Source organism: Eulemur rufifrons, chromosome 23 (assembly GCF_041146395.1).
Source record: "Eulemur rufifrons isolate Redbay chromosome 23, OSU_ERuf_1, whole genome shotgun sequence".
Lineage (NCBI taxonomy): Eukaryota > Metazoa > Chordata > Mammalia > Primates > Lemuridae > Eulemur > Eulemur rufifrons.
The window spans coordinates 10,075,019-10,094,335 of NC_091005.1; the positions used below are offsets into that span (position 1 = coordinate 10,075,019).

Here is a 19,317-nt window from a genome sequence, read left to right on the forward strand (position 1 = left end):
GGCCAAGAGTTCAAGACCAGCCTAAGCAACATAGTGAGACCCCCCTATCTCTACAAAATAATAAAAAAACAAACAAACAAAAAGCTAGCTAGACATGGTGGCACATGCCTGTAGTCCCAGCTACTCGGAAGGCTCAGGTGCAGCATCCCTTGAGGCCAGGAGTTTGGGGTTGCAGTGAGCTATGATCACACCACTGCCCTCAAGTCTGGGCAACAGAGCAAGACCCTATCTCAAAGGGAGAAAAAAAAAAAGCAGCATTTTTAAGCTCTGTGCAGTGGCAGTATTGTAGCCAATTATGTTTATCCAAGGCACAATTACTACTAACTGAAAACTTTTCCCAATACCCCGCCATGACGACTTGAAATATGGTGGGCATTGGCAATTTCTGACACTCTCTACAGAGACTGAACAGAAAAAAAAAGGGAAATTCCAGAAATAAACAATTCATAAATTTTAAATTGCACACCGTTATAAGTAGTGTGATGAGATCTCTTGCTGTCCTGCTCCCTCCCGCCTGGGACATGCATCATCCATCCTTTTGTCCAGTGTATCTACACTGTAGACGCCCATTAGTCACTTTGGAGCTATCTGAGTAATCAGATCACCTGCTGTGGTATCATACTGCATGTGTTCAAGTAACCCTTATTATAGTTGACAATGGCCCGAAAGCACAGGAGTAGTGATGCTAGCATATTGTTATAATTGTTCTATTAGGAGTTATTGTTGTTAATCTCTCATTGTGCCTAATTTATAAATTAAGTTTTTTCATATGTATGTGTGCATATGAAAAACAGTATATATAGAATTTGGTACTATCTGCGATTTCAGGCATTCACTGGGGGTCTTGGAATGTATCTCCTAAGGATAAGGAGGGATACTGTATCTTGCTATTGCTCAAAGCTTGGTCTTCTGATTACTGAAACCCAAATACCCTGGGGCATCATTAAAAGGGACAAACCTGAGTCTGACCCCAAATCTCAAGAAATAGAATTTGTGCGAGTAGGGCCTGGGGATCTTCATTTTAAGTAAATTTTTCAGATGTCCCCGTTCTTCCCAAGCGTGACCACCCTATATTGAAACCGTTCCTTTATGCCTTTTTGAGGAAGATAGAATTAAGTGGGCTATTATCTTTTCAAATTTGCTCTAGCTATTTTGTTATTATGTTTTCACAATTGTTAGGAGAAAAAAAAAATCCTCATTTTCCTTGAGCACTCAGAGAACTCATTTTAATTATAGGTGTCTTAATAGTTCCCCATTAAGGCACATGGCTTAACCTCATCTACGTGAGCAGGTTAAGTATCAAGAGAGAAAAGTCTTGTACTGAGAAAAGGACATTCTTATCACTATTAATCTTCCTGGTAATAGATATTTATGATATATTTAAGAATCTTTTGTTATTAACCATTCCAAAGTCCCCTTGGTTCTGCATCTAGCACAATCCTGGCTCCTGGCTTGAGGGAATTAGGATGCATAACATGTGGTTGAAGCTTTGTCATGCAGTTTAGGGAGAGCTATTCTGAAGGCTAAAGCAGAGACATTAAATCCCAAAGTTTGGAAATATTGTCCGTTTAATCTGGAGAGAGGAATACACATGTGAGACAAATGCCCACTTCAGCGTGGAACCGGGAAGACAGATGGAAACATTCGATTTTGACCAGCCCGTGGCACCCTCCCCTTGCCATGTGGAGCCATTAGCACAACTAAAATAGCTGTAGTAAAACTAACGCATAGCTCTGTCCCAGGAATGTATTCCAAAGACCATTTAACCATGTGCTAACCTCATAGCCTCCCTGGTCTTTTAAGAAAAAAAAATGTCTGGCTTTACCAGAAACATCTTTAACTCCAAATTCTATATCAAAGGAATATTAGATAGGGAGACTTTTCAAAGGCAAGCCCTCGATGAAAATTTATGTTCATCTGATAACCAACCCAGCATAATTATTGATTGAAAGAAGCAAAAGAAGGGATTAGAATGCAAGTATGTGCACACACACACTCACACACACACACACACACACACACACATCCTCCAAGAGCCCCCAAAAGGCGAATGATTAGTACAGTGAAGAACTATTCCAGGGTTGTAGAAGGCAAATATTGATGTCAATGAAGCCAAATGACAGAGGCAGAATCTTTTCTTTTAGTTGTTGTCATGTCTGAAGAAGATAAAACAAAAATCTGTCCTTGGTTTCATGTGAGCTGGGGCCAGGTCACAGGGGAATGGAATGATTTCAAATGAAGTTGTGCAAACCCTGGAGTCCAGAGAAATCTCAAAGGGTTTGCTTTTCCTAACAAAAGAAATACGTAATGGTTACAAAAGGACATTCCACTTAAGATTGATTCCTAAGGCTGAGATTTTACCAAGTGGATTAAGGATACGGATGAATGGAAAATGGTACTCAACTCAATCTCAAGCTTCGTATTTTTTAAAAATCTTGCCCTGTTTACATTAATGTTTAAGCAGTACATCAAGGACTGCTAGTTAAGATAATTATGGCTAAATCTCATAACCAAAATTTAACAATTTTACTATTCAACTAAACCATATATTTGATTTTAAAACTCACAATTATTTTCTGAATGTCTGGCAAAAATGCATGTCTTGCAATTTAGATTATGGATCTCATGAGTCAGGCCTTGATACTCATCTGAAATACTAGAGTTGGGAATGTCGGAATCAAGTGATGACAGTCATGTTACTGCAGTGCTGCATTTTTCAAGTCATTTACGTGTATTCATATGCATGTATGCATGTATGTCTTTTCCTCCGCATTCTAAGAGAAATCAAGATTCTTTATAAATATAGATGCCCATGATATAGAATTTTGCAAAAGCGAAATCTAACTGAATATTAATATCTGTTAAAACTAGATGGATATGAATATTATTTATTGAATTTTGGTTCTGTATTTAGCTCTGTGGTTTGAAATGTTTTTCTACAAAAAGCAAACACCCAGTGGAAAAATTATCTTGTCCAGGAAATATATAAATATATGGTAGGGGTGTGTGCATCTCAAAGCTAGTAGATAGAGGGACTGTTCCTTTATAGGGGTCAGCAAATATTTCTGTAAAGGGCCAGATAGTGAATATTTTAAGCTTGGTGAGCCATAGGGGGGTCTCTCTGTTGCATCTACCCAACTCTGCCATTATAGCATGGAAGCAGCCATAGACAACACATTAATGAGTGGGTGTGGCCGTGTTCCAGTAAAGCTTTATTTATAAAAACAGGTGGAGGGCTAGATTTGGCCCCTACTTTGCCAGTCCTTGGTTTAGAGAGTATACCAGGCAGCGCATCATTAGAATTGTTTTTTCACACTCACCATCTTACTTACCGAGAACCTGAGACCCAGAAAGGTGAGGTGACTTACCCCAAGACACACAGCAAGGCCAGAGGCAGAGTCCAGGTATCCATGATGTTCCCTTGATCCCCCTAACATAGAGTAGAAGCCAAAGTGGCACCTCACTCCACAGGCAGAGTGGAGGGGGCTGAAGGAGAGAGTGAAGAAAATCTCTTTCTCTTGAAAGCAACTGGGGCTTGACTGTATTTTGTCCACGGTTCCTTGTTTTGATTTTAATGGTGAAAGATCCACCAGGCAGGGAGGCTTGGATGTGCCACTCCATCTAGCTCTGTGGCCTTGAAGCAAGTAGCTTCCCCCTCTGGGATTCATTTTCTTTAATCTGCAAAATAAGGGGCTTGGCTTGATCATCTTAAATTCCCATTTTGTTCTCAAATTTTATGATTCTTCAAGTATATTCCTTCCAGGACAGCATTTTCTTTCCCATCAATCCACATTGATTCACAAGTTGGCTCAACCTTACCCAGGCCTTGGGGGCAGGAGGTCTAAAGTTGGTAGCCCCGCCTGTGCTCGCCAGGGGACTCACTTATCATTCATTAACATCCTTTTCTTGCACATTGAAGAAGTCTTTTTAGCATTTCTTGTAGGAAAGGTATGGTGTTGATGAAATCCCTCAGTTTTTTTTTTTGTTTGTTTTTTGTTTGTTTGGTCTGGAAAAGTTGTTATTTCTCCTCCATGTTTGAAGGATATTTTGCAGGATATAATATTCTAGGGCTAAGGTTTTTTGTTCCTTCAGCACTTTGAATATATGATGCCATTCTCTCCTGGCCTGTAAGATTTCCACTGGGAAGTCTGCTTCCCGATGTGCAAACTGACCCTGGTCTTCTGCAGATCTGCAGAGCCCTCATAGGTGGAATTAGGGACCTTATAAAGGGGCTTGAGGAAGTGGATTTATCCTCTTCTCCTCTTCCTCCATGTGAGGACACAGTGCTCAAGGCCACACCTTGGAAGCAGAGACCTGTCCCTCACCAGACACTGAACCTACTGGCACCTTGATCTTGGATTTAGCAGTAGAAATAAATAACAAATTTCTATTATTCTGTTAGTTCTATTGTTATGCTATTATAAATAAATTCCTATTACTATAAATTACCCAGACTCGGGTATTTTATTATAGGAGCACAAAACAATTAAGACACTAAACAAATGAAAACAGGATTTTTTTAACCAATCACTTGGCTTCTTGGAGTTTGACATTTTGGCTCAGCTTTTACACAGTAATTTTGATTTCTCCCCCAATACTCTGATGCCCATTAGATGGCTGACAGCTTCTGGTCTTCATGTCCAGAATTCAAACAGGGAGAGACATCGTTTTATAGCAATTAACAGTGATGCTTGGAAGGGATGGCAACAAGCTGAAAAAAAATTAATTGAAAATTTAACCTTTAAATAAAAAATACTCAGACCTTAGCTTCCATTTGTAAGCAGCTTATGCTGTCTGTGCACATTCTGTTGTATTATTTAAGTATTTTCTACACCATTTCTGATTAATACGGCAGTGCTATTTTCCAGTCCAGTCTCCCTAATAAATATATGTGTCAAATATCTGTTTCCTCCCATGAATGCAAAGACTTTTAATTCCCCTCGTTTGCATGTGCTAACTGGTTGCGTAATGAGATTAACAGCGCCGTCTTTTTCCTTCTGCAGATTTTATAAGAAAAGCCAGTGGGCTCTCAGACAAAGTTAAAAAGGTACCTTCTTTAATTTTGCATATTGTTAGCTGCAATCCGGTTGCTAATGTTTGTTTTATTTCCATCTGTCAAAAGCAATGCCAAAATACGTTGTGTTTGCCTTGAGTTGGCTCAATTAATCCTCCGCTGGAAACAGTTCTGTCATTTCATGTTTGGTTAAGGCCCTGATTCAGTAGCTCCCAAACTGAGAGCAGCTCATCTTTGCCAACAGCAGCCAGTGTACGTTTTACTACAACTTTCTGGGAAATCTCCACTTGGCGAAAAGTAAAGAGAAAGGTGGGGGATAGAGCCCTTAGAGGAATGTCGGTTTGGCAGCTCCCGCATCTGCCTTGGGTACAAATAACAATGTCCTGGGTTTGGTCTCGTCGACCTGTTCTGGTGGCACTGAAACAACCTCTAACGAGTCACCTGGGTGAGTGGCTTTGCCAGGTCTCGGCATGGGGCAGACCCTCAAAGGTGCGGCCTTCATGTATGTCTAATGATGGTGTATGAGTTTTCTGGGGCGGCCGTCACAAAATATCACGGACTGGGTGGCTTAAAACAACAGAATTTTATTTTCTCACTGTTCTGGAGGCTGGAAGTCTGAGATCAGGGTGTCCACAGCGTTGGTTTCCTCCAGGGCCTCTCTCCTGGGCTTGTAGATGGCAGCCTCCTCCCCGTGTTGTCACATGGTCCCCTCCTTCTGCACCGTCTGTGTCAAAAATGTCCTCTTCTTATGAAAACACCAGTTGTATTGGATTAGGGCCCACTCGTGTGGCCTCACTTTACCTTAACCACCTTCTCTAAAGGCCCCGTCTCCAAATACAGTCACATTCTGAGGCACTGGGGGTAACAGCTTCCGTATATGAGTTTGGGGAGGACACAATGTAGCCCATAACAGATGGTAACCAAAATAACATAAAATAAAACAAAAATATAATGAGATAAGAAAGGAAAGATCTCAGATCAAAAAAATATAAAAGCAGCCACTGTGTCACTTTCTCTCTATTTATAACCTCTGATTCTTCTCTTTCTCACTCTCTGAACAAAAGCTCTATCACCATCCCTGCGGAGTTAGCATGTTTTACAGAATGTAGGCTTTGGAATTAGTATGTTCTGAGTTCAAATCCTGACTTGACCTCTTATTAGCTATATGACCAAAGGCAAGTCATTTAAATTCTCTGAGTCTCAGATTCCTTGTCCTTAAGATAGAGTTAATAACAATGACCCTGGCTGATTCTGTTTTGGAGGCATAAGGTCTTATATGTGAAAGCCCGTGGAATACCAGGGTTGGGTGAGTGGGAGTGAGCTACGCAATGGGGGGGTGTTGTCTATGGAGAATGTAAAAGAAATCACACAGCTGACTTTTAAAATACTGGCAGTTGCAAAATTCTCCTTGTCAGGGCAGATGTCCCTCACTGCCAACCCCTCCTCCTTTGTCTGAAACTAGAGAACACACCATATCGTGTTCTCTCTCTCTTTCTCTCTCTCTGTCTTTTTCTCCTCCTCTCTCTTTCTTACTGTCTCTGTCTCTTGTCTTTTTCTCTGTCTTCCTCCCTCCCTCCTTCCCTCTCTCTTTCTCTCTGTCTCCCCCCGCTCTTTCTCTCTCTCATACACACAGATGCACATACATCTGTATCTTGAATATAGTCATTCTCAGAAAAGCTTAACCAAAGGTATTTCACATGGCTGCACATCTTGTTTTTTATTCATTCTGCTTAGAAATGACCAAGCTTCACATCCATTATATACGATAGAGGAGAATCATCATTTATTGTTGTTTTGAAAAGAGGAGGCCTAGTGATCTCTGGCCGGAGCCGCCGCCTTCTTTCCCAAATGTCTTCAATTCCTCTGGCCAGCTCCCAGGATGGGGCCCTGGCAGAAGACGTTCTTGCTGTAAGTTAGGAATTGAAATATCCAACAACGGGCCACAGAAGTGAGCTTGACGAGGCCCATGGTTTCTATTATTCCACATCCCTTTCTGAAGTGATACCCAATCCCCTGGTATCTTTATGCAAAGTAGCTGCTTATATAACTCAGTAGCTATACTATGTAAGTAGCTCCTTTATATAAACAGAATTACAGAGAGTTGGTTAGTTGTGCTACAAACAAAAATAGCAACAACAAACAGAACTCTGGATGGTACATTTCCTCTGTCAATGGGAAACATCTGTCTTCATGCATTATCAAAAAGTCTAAACACTGGGCATGAATCATTAAACTTTTCCGGAGAATAGTCCACCTTGGGATTTTACGAAGTAACTTTTTCATTCTAGATCTCCAATGAGGAAAGAAACAGATGATGATGGTGTGTGCTTTGCATGGGGTGTCATACAGCTATTTAAATGACAGCTATGATGACCATGTGATGATATAATGGAGACATTTGCAGATTATATCATGTTAAGTGAAAGCGAGATATAAAATGTCACATATTATGTGACATATATTAATATGCTTAAAAACTAAAAAAGAAAAACACACCTAATTATGTCTAATCATGTTTAAAATTTAGTACACTCATCAAGGAATGCATTTGAAAGGAGCCTCTTCTTTGAGGTGGCTGGTGAGTCTTTGATCTACTCTGTCCAGATTGGATATCCACGTCGAGTCTGTATCCCATTGGTTCAGGCCTGATTTCGATTTCTGTAATTAACAGAACAGCTTGCATGGGGGGTGGGAATGAAAGGTGGGCTATAATTTAGGATTTAATGAAGGTAATCAAAAGTGGGTTAGTATGGTTGAACCCAATCTGAAATGAAAACTTTATAGAGATGATTTTGACAGTTTGCATACCCATAATTCATGTAACCTTTGCCTATTACAAAACAGAGCCTTAATCAAAACCTCCAATTTTTTTAACCAAGACATAGTAAAATATCTAGCTTATATTTGCCAAGAACATTCTTTGTTTTTCCTTAGATGGCTCATTTTTTTTTGCCATCCAAGTTCTTTGTTCCTGTACCGTTCTGGACATGGGTAGATTTGCCCCAAGATAACATCTCCATGGGTCAGGCCTATGATTACGAGTTGCAAACTTGTCTAGATTTCTGTTACTAGACATCATTTAATTGCTAGAATGTGAATAACAAAGATTATTATAAAGTCATGTTTAAAAGGCAACACACCCTACTATGTGCAGCCACCCCTCTGATTTGCTGGGAGTAGCTTGCTCTTATTTCCCTACCCTTGGGGGGTTTAGATTTTTCTTGGATTGTCTTAGGGTATGGTGCTGGGAAAGGTTTTGCAAAGCAACAATTATTTTTCAAAATGGAAACACACAGAGAATCAAAGATGGCGGAGTGGTGGTGACGGCCTGAATCTGCGCTCCCGGGAAGGAAGGCATCGATCCGGACCTGCCACAACGCTAGAAGACCGCTCCCACACAGGAACAGCGGTGTAAATCCACGGAGAATCAGCGTGGGACAAACAGAGCGAGTGAGGTCTGAGGTGAACGAAAATTGCGAACACGGGACAGACACTAGCCAGCGGAGCGCGGGTCGGATACACCCGCCCCCAGCCGGGGCGGGTGCAGCCTCTCGGGAAAGCGGCTTGTCCTCCTCATTGACCGCCGCTCCCAATTGAATAGAGCCCTGACCCAGGCCAGCGCAGAATCACTGAGGGATACGTGGCGCATTGCAGACAGGAGGCTTTTTTGAGAAATTACCTTAGAACCTGGGGGATCTCAGCTGAGACAGCGCTTGGCGAGGAGGGACGGATCTGCCCCAGGGCAGAAAAACACAAAAGACTCCCGGACAGCAAATAGCGTTGTACCCCGTGCTGCCTTTTTCGGCAGTTCTCCAGCCGGTCACCCCCGGTGCGTGTCCTTGCTGGCCAGCCCCTGGGCAGTGGCGGTCTCTGCCTGCCGGGGAGCCGGTCCCCTCCAGCCCCGGAGCTTGGCAGGCGCCATCTTGAAGGCGGGAGCGAGGCGGCTCGGGAGCCAAAAAGTGCCCAGCGGCTCTTTCTGCCCGTGCTGCCTTTTCCGGCGGTTCTCCAGCCGGTCACCCCTGGTGCGTGTCCTTGCTGGCCAGCCCCTGGGCAGTGGCGGTCTCTGCCTGCCGGGGAGCCGGTCCCCTCCAGCCCCGGAGCTCGGCAGGCGCCATCTTGAAAGTGAAGGCAAAACCGCTCGGGAGCCAAAAAGTGCCCAGCGGCTCTTTCTGCCCGTGCTGCCTTTTCCGGCGGTTCTCCAGCCGGTGACCCCCCGGTGCGCGTCCTTGCTCGCCAGCCCCTGGGCAGTGGCGGTCTCCGCCTGCCGGGGAGCCGGCCCCCTCCAGCCCCGGAGCTCGGCAGGCGCCATCTTGAGAGCGAAGGCAAAACCGCTCGGGAGCCAAAAAGTGCCCAGCGGCTCTTTCTGCCCGTGCTGCCTTTTTCGGCGGTTCTCCAGCCGGTGACCCCCTGGTGCGCGTCCTTGCTCGCCAGCCCCCGGGCAGTGGTGGTCTCTGCCTGCCGAGGATCCAGTCTCCTCCAGCCCCGGAGCTCTGCAGGCGCCATCTTGAAAGCGAGGGCGAAACCGCTCAGGAGCCATAAAGTGCCGAGCGGCTCTCTCTGCCCGGCGCCCTCCGCTGGTCTCTGAACCAACGCCAGGAGTACGGGATATGCCGGGGCCGCGCTCGGGGTGAAGGGGCAGAGCTGCGCTAAGGCAAAAAAAAAAAAAAAACAACATGAACAAGAAGAATAGGCTCGCCGAACTGTATATTCTATTCTTGGTAAATTTCTTCTGGGTTTTGTTTGTTTGTGTTTGTGTCTGTTTTTGTTTTTTTGGGGTTTTTTCTTTTTTTTCTTTCCTTTTCTTTTCTTTTTCTTTTTTTTTCCGGTGGCGGACAGCCTCGGCGGGCACCTTTGCCCTCTGGGCCTCTGGCTGCCGCGCCTTTTTGAGCGCGGAGGTTGGATCCCCACCACCCTCGGAGCTGCGCGGGCGCGCAAACGTCATCTTGAAATCCACTGCGAAACCGCCCGGGACCCAGCCGGGCGGGCGTGAAGGGGCGGAGCTGTGCTAAGGCGTAAAAACAAAAACATCTAATGGCCGCTCCGGACCCAGCCGAGCGGAAGTGAAGGGGCGGAGCTGTGCTAAGGCGTAAAACAAACAAACAAACAAAAAAAAACATTGAGTCGCTGAATTATATACTTCAGATTTGTGTATCTTTCTGCCTTGCGGTGTGGTGAAGTGCTATGTAGTTTGTTTTTGTTCATTTTTGTTGGCGTTTTTGGTGTTTTTTGGTTTGGCTTTTTGCGTTTTTCTTTTTTTTTTTTTCCTTTTTTTTTTTTTTTCTTTTTCTTTTTCTTTCTTTCTTTTTCTTCTTTTTTTTCTTTTCTCTTTCGTTTTCTCCTCTTTCTTTGCTTTCTTTCCTTTTCTTTTTTCTTTTTTTTTTTTTTCTTTTCTCTTCTCTTTCTCCTCTCTTCTCGCCTTCAAACTGGGGACCCACGGTGAGCTTCGGAACGGGCCAGGTCCCTGGCTCTGGTACATACCGGATCCTGAGTAGTCACCCCCAGGGCCGGAGATCTGCGGGCACGCAATTGCCACTATAGAGCCCACAGCCAAGTCACTGCGGAGCAATAGGGTACCAAGAGGCTCCCTGGACGGCCCTCTCCCCTGGTCCACGGACCTTATATAGGATCCCTGCCCAAGTGTAAACACTGAATACTTCTTCAGAAGCGAGAGTGTGGAACCTGATCCCTGGGGACATTGGGCCAAGACAGACTTTTGCCCGTGGGAGCTACAGCAACTCCCCCTCTTGCCAAAAGAAGCAACATACCTAGACTGTTTCACAGCCTAAGAATAGAGCACAAAGAGTCCTGTTAACCAGACTAAACCTATAAGTATAGATCCAACGACAAATCTAGATGGGAAGGGCCCAGCGAAAAAACACGGAGAGCAAAAAGAATCAAATGGAAAGCTCATCCCCAAAGAGAAATACCAGCTCCCAACCATTTGACACAAACCAGACTCAAAACACCAACATGTCACAGGAAGAATTCCAATTATGGATTATAAACAAGCTGAATAATATACAAGAATCAATGGATAAACAACACAAGGAAAACACACAAAAAATACAGGATTTGGAGGAAAAATTCACTAAAGAAATTGAAATATTGAAGAAAAACCAAACTGAACTCCTAGAAGTGAAGAATTCACTCAGAGAGCTACAAAACACTGTGGAAAGTCTCAAGAGCAGGGTAGATCAAACAGAGGAAAGAATCTCAGAAATTGAAGATAACTCCTTCCAACTAAATAAGTCAGTCACAGAGATAGATCGAAAAAGTAAGAGAAATGATCTGAGTCTTCAAGAAATGTGGGATTATGTGAAGAAACCTAACTTGAGAGTTATTGGCATTCCTGAGGGTGAAGAAGATAACAAGCAAGGGTTGGACAAGCTATTTGAAGACATAATCGAGGAAAATTTTCCAGGCCTTGCCAATACTCTAGACATACAGATTCAAGAAGCTCAAAGGACCCCTGGGAGATTCATAGCAAATAGGAAAACACCACGCCACGTAGTCATCAGGCTGACCAAAATATCCACTAAAGAGTCACTTCTCCGAGCTGTAAGGAGAAAGAAACAAGTAACTTACAAAGGAAAACCCATCAGAATTACGCCAGATTTCTCAGCTGAAACCTTACAAGCAAGAAGAGGTTGGGGCCCCATTTTCACGCTTCTGAAACAGAATAATGCCCAGCCTAGAATCTTGTACCCAGCTAAGCTAAGTTTTCTATACGAAGGAGAAATCAAGACATTCTCAGATAAACAAAGGTTGAGGGAATTCACCAAGACAAGACCAGCCCTCCAAGAAGTACTCAAAAGAGAATTATACACAGATCAGCACAAGAAAGATCCACGAATGTAAAACTACTCAAGAGCTAAAGATCAAATTCCAGATACCACACTGGCCCAGGAGAGAAAACATCACAATGAAGTTCTACCCAACAAGCTGAACAAAAAACTGTCTCACTTATCAGTTCTCTCAATAAATGTGAATGGCTTGAACTCCCCACTCAAGAGACATAGACTGGCCCAATGGATAAAAAAATACAATCCAAGTATCTGCTGTCTTCAAGAAACTCACCTAACCTGCAAAGATGCATTTAGACTGAAAATAAAAGGATGGAAATCGATATTTCAAGCAAATGGTAACCAAAAGAAAGCTGGTGTGGCAATCTTAATTTCCAATAACTTAGCCTTCAAACCAACAAAAATAATAAAAGACAAAGATGGCTACTACATACTGATTAAAGGCACAATTCATCAAGAAGCCATGACTATACTCAATATATATGCACCCAACCTAGGTGCACCTAGATTCATAAAGCAAACCCTACTAGATCTCAACCAAATGATAGATAACAATACTGTAATAGCTGGAGACTTTAACACCCCACTGACAGTACAGGACAGATCCTCTAAACAGAAAACAAACAAAGACATAATGGACCTCAATAGAATGCTAGAACAAATGGGCATGGCTGACATCTATAGGACATTCTACCCAAAGTCCACAGAATATACATTCTTCTCATCAGCTCAGGGGACATTCTCTAAGATTGACCATGTCCTAGGACATAAATCATGTCTTCAAAAATTCAAAAAAATAGAAATTGTACCATGCATCTTCTCAGATCACAGCGGAATAAAAGTAACAATGATCACAAACAGAAACCCTCACCCTTACTCAAAGTCATGGAAGCTAAATAACCTTCTCCTGAATAATTATTCTATAAAAGAAGAAATCAAGATGGAAATCAAAAATTTCTTTGAATTAAACGACAATGGAGATACAACTTATCAAAATCTATGGGATGCAGCTAAAGCAGTCCTGAGAGGAAAATTCATATCCATAAATGCCTATATCAAAAAGACAGAAAACATGCAAATAGACAACCTAACGAATAGACTCAAAGAGCTGGAGAAAGAAGAACAGAACGATCCCAAACCCAGCAGAAGGCGAGAAATTACTAAGATCAAATCAGAACTAAATGAAAAGGACAACAAAGAAACTATAAGGGAAATTAATAAAACAAAAAGTTGGTTCTTTGAAAAGATAAACAAAATAGACACACCTCTGGCTAGACTAACCAAGAGCACAAAAGTAAAATCTCTAATAACCTCCATTAGGAACATGAAAGGAGAAATCACAACCGATGCTACAGAGATACAAGATATCACCTATGAATTCTACAAAAATCTTTATGCACACAAACTGGAGAATGTGGAGGAAATGGACAGATTTTTAGAAACACATAGTCTTCCCAGGCTCAACCAGGAAGAAATAGAGTACCTGAACAGACCAATATCAAGAACTGAAATCGAAACAGCAATAAAAAACCTTCCCAAAAAGAAAAGCCCTGGTCCAGATGGGTTCACACCTGAATTTTACCATACATACAAAGAAGAACTGGTGCCCATCCTACATAAACTATTCTCCAATATTGAGAAGGATGGAGTTCTCCCTAACACGTTCTACCAAGCCAATATAACATTAATACCAAAACCTGGAAAGGACACAACAAAAATAGAGAACTACAGACCAATTTCCCTCATGAATATAGATGCAAAAATTTTCAATAAAATACTAGCAAATCGAATCCAAGTACTTATCAAAAAAATAATCCACCACGACCAAGTGGGCTTCATCCCCGAGATGCAGGGGTGGTTCAACATACGTAAATCTATAAATGTGATTCACCACATAAATAGAAGCAAAAACAAAAACCATATGATACTCTCATTAGATGCAGAAAAAGCATTTGACAAAATTCAACACCCTTTTATGATAAAAACGCTTAACAAAATAGGCATTGATGGAACCTACCTAAAAATGATACAAGCCATATATGACAAACCCACAGCCAACATCATACTGAATGGGGAAAAACTGAAAGCACTCCCACTTAGAACTGGAACCAGACAGGGCTGCCCATTGTCTCCATTACTTTTCAACATAGTATTGGAAGTCCTTGCGAGAGCTATCAGGCAAGAGAGCAGAATCAAGGGAGTCCAAATAGGGAAGGAAGAGATCAAACTCTCACTTTTTCCTGATGATATGATGTTATATCTGGAAAACCCCCAGGATTCAACCAAGAGACTCCTGGAATTGATTAACGAATACAGCAAAGTCTCAGGCTACAAAATTAATATACACAAATCAGAGGCATTTATATATGCCAATAACAGTCAATTGGAAAACCAAATTAAAGACTCAATACCCTTCAAAATAGCAACAAAGAAAATAAAATATCTAGGTATATATCTAACTAAAGAGGTAAAGGACCTCTATAAGGAAAACTATGAAACACTGAGAAAAGAAATAGCAGAACTTGCAAATAGATGGAAAAATATACCATGCTCGTGGATCGGAAGAATCAACATTGTTAAAATGTCTATACTACCCAAAGTGATCTACAGATTCAATGCAATCCCTATTAAATTACCAACATCATTCTTTACAGACATAGAGAAAATAATTATACACTTTGTATGGAACCAAAGAAGACCCCGTATAGCAAAAGCAATTTTAAGCAACAAAAACAAAATGGGAGGTATTAATTTGCCAGACCTCAAACTATACTACAAGGCCGTGGTTCTTAAAACAGCCTGGTATTGGCACAAGTGCAGGGACACAGACCAGTGGAACACAACAGAAAATCCAAATATAGAACCATCCTCATATAGTCACCTAATTTTCGACAAAGCAGGAAAGAATATACTCTGGGGACAAGAATCCCTATTCAACAAATGGTGCTGGGAGAATTGGTTAGCCACTTGTAGAAGACTGAAACAGGACCCACAGCTTTCACCTCTCACAAAAATCAAATCACGGTGGATAACAGACTTAAACCTTAGGCGTGATACAATCAGAATTCTAGAAGAAAATGTAGGAAAGACTCTTACAGACATTGGCCTAGGCAAAGAATTTATGAAGAAGACCCCCAAGGCAATCACAGCAGCAACAAAAATAAATGAATGGGACATGATTAAATTAAAAAGCTTCTGCACAGCCAAAGAAACAGTCCAGAGAATAAACAGACCACCTACAGAATGGGAAAAAATTTTTGCATACTACACATCAGATAAAGGACTGATAACAAGAATCTATTTAGAACTCAGGAAAATCAGCAAGAAAAAATCAAGCAACCCTATCAAAAAGTGGGCAAAGGACATGAATAGAAATTTTTCAAAAGAAGATATAAAAATGGCTAACAAACATATGAAAAAGTGTTCAACATCTCTAATCATCAGGGAAATGCAAATCAAAACCACAATGAGATATCACTTAACCCCAGTGAGAATGGCCTTTATCAAAAAAACCCAAAACAACACATGTTGGCGTGGGTGTGGAGAGACAGGAACACTAATACACTGCTGGTGGGACTGCAAACTAGTGCAACCCCTGTGGAAAGCATTATGGAGGTATCTTAAACAGATTCAAGTAGACCTGCCATTTGACCCAGCAATCCCATTACTGGGCATATACCCAAAGGAAAAAAGGTCATTCTGTAACAAAGGCACGTGTACCCAAATGTTTATAGCAGCACAATTCACAATAGCAAAGATGTGGAAACAACCCAAATGCCCATCAATACATGATTGGATTAGTAAGCTGTGGTATATGTATACCATGGAATACTACTCAGCTATAAGGAATGATGAAGATACAACATCTCTATGGTTCTCCTGGAGAGAGTTGGAACCCATTATATTAAGTGAAGTATCCCAAGAATGGAAAAACAAGCATCACATGTACTCACCAGAAAATTGGTTTCCTTGATCATCACCTAAATACAAACCTGGGAACGACACCAATTGGACATCAGACTGAGGTGGGGGGTGGGGGAGGGGATGGGGGTATGCCTACACAATGAGTGCATTGCGCACCGTTTGGGGAGTGGTAACACTTGAAGGTGCTGACTCAGGAAAGGGGGGGTGGGGGAAAAAAATATGAAACTATTGTTTTTAACTTGCACTGTTCACTTAATAATTTATCATGAATATTTCCCATATTATTTCATATCATTGTACAAGAAATAATGTATACATTATGAGGACATACTGTATCTAACAAGATATACTGTTAGACTCTTTGATTCTGTAAAATAAAAAAAAATAAATAAAAAAAAAAAAAAAAAAAAAACAAACAAAATGGAAACACAAATAATAAAAGTAAAGTCTCAGCTACAGGACTATAGGTTGCACTTCTCTTCCTAAATGAATACCCTGATTCAACCCTGCCACTGGAGTTAGGCTGGAGAACCACTTCCCACTCATAGCCACAGAGATGCCACACTGAAAAGGCCTGGAAAACAATGTGTCTCGATGTTATTAGCAATTTCATCCCAGTCATGGGATTATGGAAATATTCTTTTTTTGCCTTGTTTTCCAAATGTTCTCTTATGATTTTTAAGCAAAAAAAAAGAAAGTCTTTTAAAAACCAGAATGATCATGCTACTTTTAAATGTACGACTGAACCTCTCGGCATTACATGAACTAATTCTGTAAAAGAGCATTTTAGCACTTTTACCATCACGTCTGAGAAATTGAAATATTGGAATTTATATAGAGGACTAGCAAAAGATTCTCATTAAGATCATTACCAGGCCGGGCGAGGTGGCTCACGCCTGTAATCCTAGCACTCTGGGAGGCCGAGGCGGGTGGATCACTCAAGGTCAGGAGTTCGAGACCAGCCTGAGCAAGAGTGAGACCCCGTCTCTACTAAAAATAGAAAGAAATTATATGGACAGCTAAAAATATATATATACAAAAAATTAGCCGGGCATGGTGGCACATGCCTGTAGTCCCAGCTACTCAGGAGGCTGAGGCAGTAGGATCGCTTAAGCCCAGGAGTTTGAGGTTGCTGTGAGCTAGGCTGACGCCACAGCACTCACTCTAGCCCGGGCAACAGAGTGAGACTCTGTCTCAAAAAAAAAAAAAAAAGATCATTACCATATGCTGCATGCTGGTAGGAATAATTTGCTAATTTAAAATTAAAAATATATATATATTAGTAAACCAATATAAATAAAATATATAGAAAGATGTCATGGAGAATATTGGCATGCTATTTAAAATATGTATCTGGTTCAATCAACCTCAACCTCTATTTATTTATTCATTCAACATTATGTATAAACTAGGCTACTGGGTCCACTGGTGAGCCAAGTACATAATCCCTGTCCTCAGGGAGCTTGAGTCTAGGTTCACTTCCTATCAGAATTAATATAGTCTATGAGTTAGCAGATATTAAATTAAAAGCATGTAAATAAAAAGAAAAGCAATAAACAGCAGAACAGAATTTTGCATGCCTGAGAGAATGTAGGATGAAATTTATTTTCTACTTCATCTAATACACACACACGCACACACACTGTCATATTGTCTCCATTTGGCTCAGAGACCCAGGATCTATACCAATCATAACATAGTCATTTATTTCAAGTACCTCTTGTTCTTGAAAGGGGCAGTTAACTCCCCACAACTGGTTCTATCCCATCGATGTCTATTAACAGGAAATAAAACAAGCAATGAGGGATGGTAGGGCCCCCTAGATCTCAAAGACTATAGCAGGGAAAGGGCTATGTTGGGGCAGGGACAGCAGAGTCCCCGGAAGCAATGCATACAATAAAAGTGATTCGTAGGTTTCGGTGGGTCATTGGTTAAAGTGTCAGAGAACCAAATAGATGGATTAGGAGATGATCTCATCTTGCTCTATCAGTACCTGAGCAGAAGAACACCTGTTACAGACTAGAAATTCCATGTAGTATCACTGGAGAATGTTTATCAAAAAACACAAGTCAATAGGGGTGGGTGGGAAATACTGCAGAACAAAATAAAACCAACAGCCCACCAAAAATGACTTATCATGTACGTTGGGTGTCAGGGGAGCATATAGAATGCTTGGTAAGATACAAGAACCTGGGGCCCTAAAACACCACTTGAAAATCATTTTGAAAGCAACAACCACAAGACAGACCGATACGAAAAAATGAAAGTGGGTGATAGAAGAAAAGGCTGCAAGGAAACTGACATTCAGCCATAGGAGTGAAATGCTAACTACCCACAGTTAAAACAGAAATGATCAGAAAGTCAAATCAAAGCTGAGTAGACGAAACTGAAAACGTGTCCCCAAATTCCTTCCTTCCTTCCTTCCCTCCCTCCTTCTTTTTCTTTTCTTTCAAGAAATATTTATTGAGCATCCAATATGTGTCAGAGGAATACAAAGGAAAAGATGATAAAAAGGACAGAGAGACAGAGAATGGATCTAATATACATAAATTTTAGATATTTCTAAAGATTAAAAGAGAGCAATTGAAAGAAAACAATCATGCAGGGTATAATTAGATACAATTTTCTGAAGCTGAGAGAATCTAAATATGGAGATCAAAAATTTACACTGTATTTTAAGGAAAGATAATGCAAAAAAGATTCACACCTTGAAGAAAGTAGTAAATGCCAGGAGATGAGACAATTCATATAGTGTTTTCAAGGAAGAGTGTATGATCCAAGAATGTTGTAACCAGCCCAATGGCCACTCGTGGGTAAAGGAAAAAAATGAACAGACAAACGACACAAAAAGAAAATGAAATAGAAGACACTTTGAAAAACTTTCCAAATATTGCTCTCCATAACCTCTCATTTGAGGGAAAAAGAACTTGAACGTGATCTCTGCACAACTGAGGACTGACTTGGGGTGAGCAACTCAAGAATAGGAAAACCATATAGAACTCAGGAAAATCACCAGGAAAAAAAATCAAACAACCCTATCAAAAAGTGGGCAAAGGACATGAACAGAAACTTTTCAAAAGAAGACGCACTAATGGCCAAGAAACATAGGAAAAAATGCTCAACATCTCTAATCATCAGGGAAATGCAAATCAAAACCACAGTGAGATATCACGTAACTTCAGTGAGAATGGCTTTTGTCAAAAAGTCCCAAAGCAATAAATGTTGGTGTGGGTGCAGAGAGATAGGAACACTCATACACTGCTGGTCAGACTGCAAACTAGCGCAACCTGTGTGGAAAGCAATATGGAGACACCTCAAAGAGCTACAAGCAGAACTACCATTGGATCCAGCAATCCCATTACTGGGCATCTGCCCAAAGGAACGAAAGACGTTCTATAAAAAAGACATCTGCACTAGAATGTGTATAGCAGCATAATTCACAATTGCAAAGATGTGGAAACAACCCAAGTGCCCATCAATACATGAGTGGATTAATAAAATGTAGTATATGTATACCATGGAAGTCTACTCAGCCACAAAAAAAAATGGTGATCTAGGACCTCTTGTATTATCCTG

General features: G+C 41.3%; 1 non-coding gene across 1 annotated transcript; it reads left to right on the top strand.

Annotated features, from left to right (window-relative positions):
- The first annotated feature begins 263 nt into the window (after positions 1–263).
- LOC138374079 (U4 spliceosomal RNA) lies at positions 264–404 on the top strand. The gene has a single exon (XR_011231352.1). It is a non-coding gene; the product is annotated as a U4 spliceosomal RNA (small nuclear RNA).
- The last annotated feature ends 18,913 nt before the right edge of the window (positions 405–19,317 follow it).